The 6,000-nt window shown below is 37.9% G+C and overlaps 2 long non-coding RNA genes across 2 annotated transcripts; one reads left to right on the top strand and one right to left on the bottom strand.

Moving 5' to 3' along the window:
• Positions 1-283: 283 nt before the first annotated feature.
• LOC146385602 (uncharacterized) lies at positions 284-1,047 on the bottom strand. Its single transcript, XR_014800387.1, has 4 exons — positions 986-1,047; positions 801-874; positions 599-646; positions 284-462 (listed from the first exon to the last, which is right to left on the bottom strand). It is a non-coding gene; the product is annotated as an uncharacterized LOC146385602 (long non-coding RNA).
• A 3,056-nt stretch (positions 1,048-4,103) lies between these two features.
• LOC146385601 (uncharacterized) lies at positions 4,104-4,859 on the top strand. Its single transcript, XR_014800386.1, has 4 exons — positions 4,104-4,157; positions 4,269-4,342; positions 4,497-4,544; positions 4,681-4,859. It is a non-coding gene; the product is annotated as an uncharacterized LOC146385601 (long non-coding RNA).
• Positions 4,860-6,000: the final 1,141 nt, after the last annotated feature.

Genomic DNA, 6,000 nt, shown 5'->3' with positions numbered 1-6,000 from the left:
AGACTAAAGAAAAAGTCAAGATTCAGTTTAGAAAAGAGAAAAACTAAAGTGCTTTAAGGTGCCAATTTGAGAGGTATACCAGGGAATCAGGTACTGATTGAAGCCTTTCTTTTTCAGAAGATCTACAGTATCCAGAGTTGTACGTAGTGAAGAAGTAGCGTTCAGCTAGCTACACTGCACTGTTGGCACAACAACATTTTTAATCTTTTTTTTAAGACAGAGTCACTCAAAAATAAGCACTGATTTTCAATAATCCTGTAAATAAATGACAAAAGAACCCCAGTGCAATTCAACATAGGTTTTTATTCATTGTTGGTTTGTGGCAGTATTAGCTGTTGGTTAAGGAGCAGCTTATCGTATAGCAGCAAGAAGCAAAGCAAGGAGCGTTGAATTCCGCAGAAGTGCTGGATTCTGTAGAAGAGGTAGTAGCAGGGTAAGACGATTTAGGGAAGTCCCAGTAGTCTGCAAGAGAATCAGTAATATATATTATTACATGTGATAATGCATTCTCTGGTGAATAACTTCTTAGAGATATGTAAATATCAGAGAGTCAAGTGTGTCTAATGTTCAAACCTAGAAAGACAAACATGGGACTCACCTCCTCACTAGATGAAGAACGTGCATTGCGCTCGTGTGCTGAGTCATTCTGTTCAAAAAAAAAACATGCAAATGTGTTGTTTGGATATGACAGTACAGGAACACTGATACAGTTTGGTGACTGAATTACACACACAGTATAAGATATAGTTATACATTATATATTAAAACATTAATTTAGTCTTCAGTCATATTACACTTACAGGATTTGCCAGAGCAAGGCTCAGCAGGCATCCAAGCAGAAACACAACCTTGATCATGTTTTCAGTGATTTCACCTGTTGACAATAATTCTGATGAGATGTGGTCAAAACCATCTGCAAAATCACCATTCAACCAACATTACATTGAAAACAGAGAAACAATAAGAGATTGATGAGAAATGTTACCGTCGGGTCTTCACAACTTCAGCAGACTGTCTCAGAGATGTGGATGATTGTGGTAATGCTGTACTGACAGCAGAGCTTTTTATACACAGTTGCAAGAGATGATTTAATCTCATTTGCGTAATTGTTGGGAAACTGTAATTCTTAGAAGAACGTCTCATCTTAACAAGGGTAAACACAATTGGGCAACAATCAGGGACACACCTGATTAATCTTTTTGCTGCAACACAGTGATGTGAGATTGACCAGGTATGAGTCACATACAAAACTAACTGTTGTTTGTGTAACTATAATTGTCTACCCTTTAAAATGTAGGGGTAATGATCACCAGGTCCTATCTATCTATATATCTATCTACTGGCTTTTTAGAAAATGTAAAGAAAATAGAAAATAATCAGGTGTTGTATATTACCACCGTTCCGGGGTGGGTCTGTGACCTAGCATTTTGTGTTATTATATATTGTTGATTTCTTATGTTATTATTTTGTTAAAGTCATGTGCTATTCTTAAGTAATGGTATAGTTGACTTATTGTTTGAAAATTATGCTACTACATTCTGAGCTAAAACAAAAAAAAGATCTCAAAAGGTGTATTTTGTGACATAGAAACAGTAGAATGAAGAAATGTATCCAAATCTATGTGGTCCTGTGTGAAAAGGTAAATACACTCTAAACCTAATAACTGGTTGTGTCACTTTTGACTCCAAGAAATTCAATCAAGCATTTGTGATAGCAGGCAATGAGTCTTTAACATCGCTGGGGGATGGGGGTTGGTGGTGATGTGTAGAGAGAGAAAAAAAAAACAAACGTTTTACAGAAAGTGATGTTCATGTGTGATTTAAATGTGGAGGATAAAGAAAGTACTCACCTCATATCAGCCGTGGTGAGAGCCACCATACTTTTCATACACATTGACAAACTGTAGAAAATTCCTAAGTATTGTATTACTTGTATTTGCGTATTCAAGTAGTATCTGCATATATAATCACTTATAATAATACTTACAGGTTGAACTAGAGTGATAGGGGCATAGGAAGCATCCAAGCAGAACTACCTTCAGCATGGTTCCACTTATTGTGGAACCAATAGGTGTTGAAAAAAAAAAAGATAATGAAGACAATAAAGATGTACTGACAGATTCATCCAAGCAAATAAAAAAATGATCTTTTAAAATCGTTACACAAGAAATACAGTTGTGGCTGAGGTGTGGTCCCTGGTGCAGCTGCAGGGGAGGAGTGGTGCAGTGAGCTCAAGGGGTCAGTACCGGGAGGCAGGTGAGCCACAGGTGGTGGTGATTGACTGATGATGGAGTCTCTTTCTATTTCTCTATATAGCCAGAGTCGAGCGGGGAGAGAGAGAGCTCGACTGGAACAGACTATTTCCCTTGAGTTCATAACTGTCAAGAAAACGCAATAATAGTGAGCACAATCATCGTGTGTGTCTGGTACTTTTACAACAGTCATGTGAGAAAATAAGGGCACAACATTAAATTATCAGCTCTTTATTAAGAAATGTTCACATATCACTGTCCAATCATGTTTTCATGTATTACTGGAAAAGTAAGCGACTTAATTGCAATTAAACAAAAAATAAATAAAATTTACACATCCAAAAAAAACAAAACAAAACAAAACAAAAAAAAAAAACCCAAAAATTTGTATTTTAATGGAGGAAAAAGTTAGGACACTCTACCCCCCCTAATAACTAGTGTTGCCACCTTTGGCTGATATAACTTCAGTGAGACACCTTTTGTGGCCTTTTACCAGTCTCTGACATCGATCAGAAGAAAGTTTGCCCCACTCCTCACACACAGTAGACTTCATGATGGATTCTATGATGGTGAGCTGGCCAGGTGGTGCCTCAGATAAGCATCCCCAAACTATGATACTGCCACCTCCATGCTTCACAGTTGGTATGAAGTTCTTTTCTTGCAAGGCTGTATTTGGTTTATGCCAAACATGTCTACTGTTCTGGTGTCCAAATAATTCCACTTTAGATGCATCTGTCCAAAGAACATTATTCCAGAAGTCATGGTGTTTGTCTACGCTTGTCCGGGCAAACTTCAGTCTGGTCTTAATGTTTCTCTTTGAGAGCAAAGGTTTCCTTCTTGCACACCTCCCATGAAAGTCAAACTTGTGTAGTCTCTTTCTGATAGTAGAGTCATGCGCTTTCACATCGACAGCAGCCAGAGCCTCCTGTAGTTCCAGTGATGACATTTTAGGCTTTTTGATGACTTCTTTGAGCACCTTGCGGTCTGCAAGGTGGTGAATTTGCTTGGAGGGCCAGACCTGGGCATGGTGACAGTTGTTTTGAATGTCCTCCACTTGTAAATACTTTTCCAGATGGTGGAATGGCTGATGTCAAATTCTTTTGAGATCTTTTTAAATCCCTTAACAGACTCATAAGTGGCCACAGTCTTCTTTCTTAGGGCGTCAGACAGTTATTAGATCTCACTATGGCGCTCACCTCAACACTTCAAAAGTGAGGCGCATACCAAACTAAATCTGAGGTTGCAACAGGACAAGTCTCCTTTATAATGCTGGGTAACGATGTACTGATCCTGTGCACCTGACGTGATACACCTGTGTGTGATTTAAACCATTTTAAATAATAACAGTAGAACTTAACAGAATAAAAGAAAACTCAACTATACCATTGCTAAAGAATAGAACATGAATTTAACATATTATTAATATAAGAAATCAACAATATAAAATAACACAAAATGCTGGGTCACACACCCACCCCTGAAAGGTGGTAATATACAACACCTGATTATTTTCTAGTTTCTTTACATTTTTTAAAAAGCCAGTAGATAGATATATAGATAGATAGGACCTGGTGACCATTACCCCTACATTTTAAAGGGTAGACAATTATACTTAAAGGAACATACACAAACAACAGTTAGTTTTGTATGTGACTCATATCTGGTCAATCTCACATCACTGTGTTGCAGCAAAAAGATTAATCAGGTGTGTCCCTGATTGTTGCCCAATTGTGTTTACCCTTGTTAAGATGAGAATGTTTTCTAAGAGTTACAGTTTCCCAACAGTTACGCAAATGAGATTAAATCATCTCTTGCAACTGTGTATAAAAAGCTCTGCTGTCAGTACAACATTACCACAATCATCCACATCTCTGAGACAGTCTGCTGAAGTTGTGAAGACCTGACGGTGACATTTCTCATCAATCTCTTATTGTTTCTGTGTTTTCAATGTAATGTTGGTTGAATGGTGATTTTGCAGATGGTTTTGACCACATCTCATCAGAATTATTGTCAACAGGTGAAATCACTGAAACCATGATCAAGGTTGTGTTTCTGCTTGGATGCCTGCTGAGCCTTGCTCTGGCAAATCCTGTAAGTGTAATATGACTGAAGACTAAATTAATGTTTTAATATATAATGTATAACTATATCTTGTACTGTGTGTGTAATTCAGTCACCAAACTGTATCAGTGTTCCTGTACTGTCATATCCAAACAACACATTTGCATGTTTTTTTTTTAAACAGAATGACTCAGCACACGAGCGTGATGCACGTTCTTCATCTAGGGAGGGGGTGAGTCCCATGTTTGTCTTTCTACGTTTGAACATTAGACACACTTGACTCTCTGATATTTACATATCTCTAAGAAGTTATTCACCAGAGAATGCATTATCACATGTAATAATATATATTACTGATTCTCTTGCAGACTACTGGGACTTCCCTAAATCGTCTTACCCTGCTACTACCTCTTCTATTGAATCCAGCACTTCTGCGGAATTCAACGCTCCTTGCTTTGCTTCTTGCTGCTATACGATAAGCTGCTCCTTAACCAACAGCTAATACTGCCACAAACCAACAATGAATAAAAACCTATGTTGAATTGCACTGGGGTTCTTTTGTCATTTATTTACAGGATTATTGAAAATCAGTGCTTATTTTTGTGTGACTCTGTCTTAAAAAAGATTAAAAATGTTGTTGTGCCAACAGTGCAGTGTAGCTAGCTGAACGCTACTTCTTCACTACGTACAACTCTGGATACTGTAGCTCTTCTGAAAAAGAAAGGCTTCAATCAGTACCTGATTCCCTGGTATACCTCTCAAATTTGCACCTTAAAGCACATAATGTTGCTTGTTTTGCTTTAGTTTTTCTCTTTTCTAAACTGAATCTTGATTTTTTTCTTTAGTCTGTCTGCTCACTGTTGTGTTTGGTAGCTGTAAAATAAAGTTCATCAGTGAAAATCAGGCAGACACAAAATTTGTTTTGGGTTTTTCACAAACACCTTTTTATTGTACAGTTTGGCCCATAATGTCACGGTCCTGGGTTGGATCGACCCAGCATTTTGAGTTCCTTATGTTTTGGTTTATTTTTGAATTATGAATCTGTGTGTCAGTTATTCTGGTATGTTTTTGCATTATGACTAAGGTTCAGGTTGTATTTTGTTATTATTGCCGGTTTAGTTCAGCCTCTAGTCTGTCTTACTCTGTCGAGTCCGTGTCCTAGTAAAGTGTGTCTTGTTTCCTGTTTTACTTTGAAGGTTCATGTTCCTGTCTTTGTCAGTGTTTCTAGCTTTGTTCCCCCTGTCTCGTTAGGTCTTATCCCTCCCAGCTGTGTTCCCCTTCTGTCTTTAATTCCTTGATGACTCCTTCAGTGTGTTTAAGCCCAGTATGTCTTTGTGTCAGTGTGGCGTCGTTAACGTCTGTTCATCCTCATACCACCCTGTGTGTTCTGTTTGCCTGCCTGCTAGTTTATTTGCATTCCAGTCTAGTTAGTTCTTTGTTCAGTCTGCATTCCCACAATAAAGCCGAGGGCTTTGAGTTCACCTCCGTGAGTCCTGCTTTTGGGTCCACCTTTCCTGCCTGCTTTCACACAGCCATGACACACATGTTTTTGGACAAAGCTTTTGTCATTTTTCCTGAATTTTTCCTACTGAAAGTACCTGTACATAATGTTACATCTGTGAGATGATTATGGGCAATTTTTTTCTTCAATGTTTAAAATTTTACACATGAAGAAATTCACAAAGTCA

This window comes from Perissodus microlepis, chromosome 6, assembly GCF_051167445.1.
Source record: "Perissodus microlepis isolate ML-2025 ecotype Zambia chromosome 6, ASM5116744v1, whole genome shotgun sequence".
In the NCBI taxonomy this organism is placed as follows: domain Eukaryota; kingdom Metazoa; phylum Chordata; class Actinopteri; order Cichliformes; family Cichlidae; genus Perissodus; species Perissodus microlepis.
Note: the sequence above shows the minus strand (reverse complement) of the source record. Positions and strands in the feature narration are given on the sequence as shown.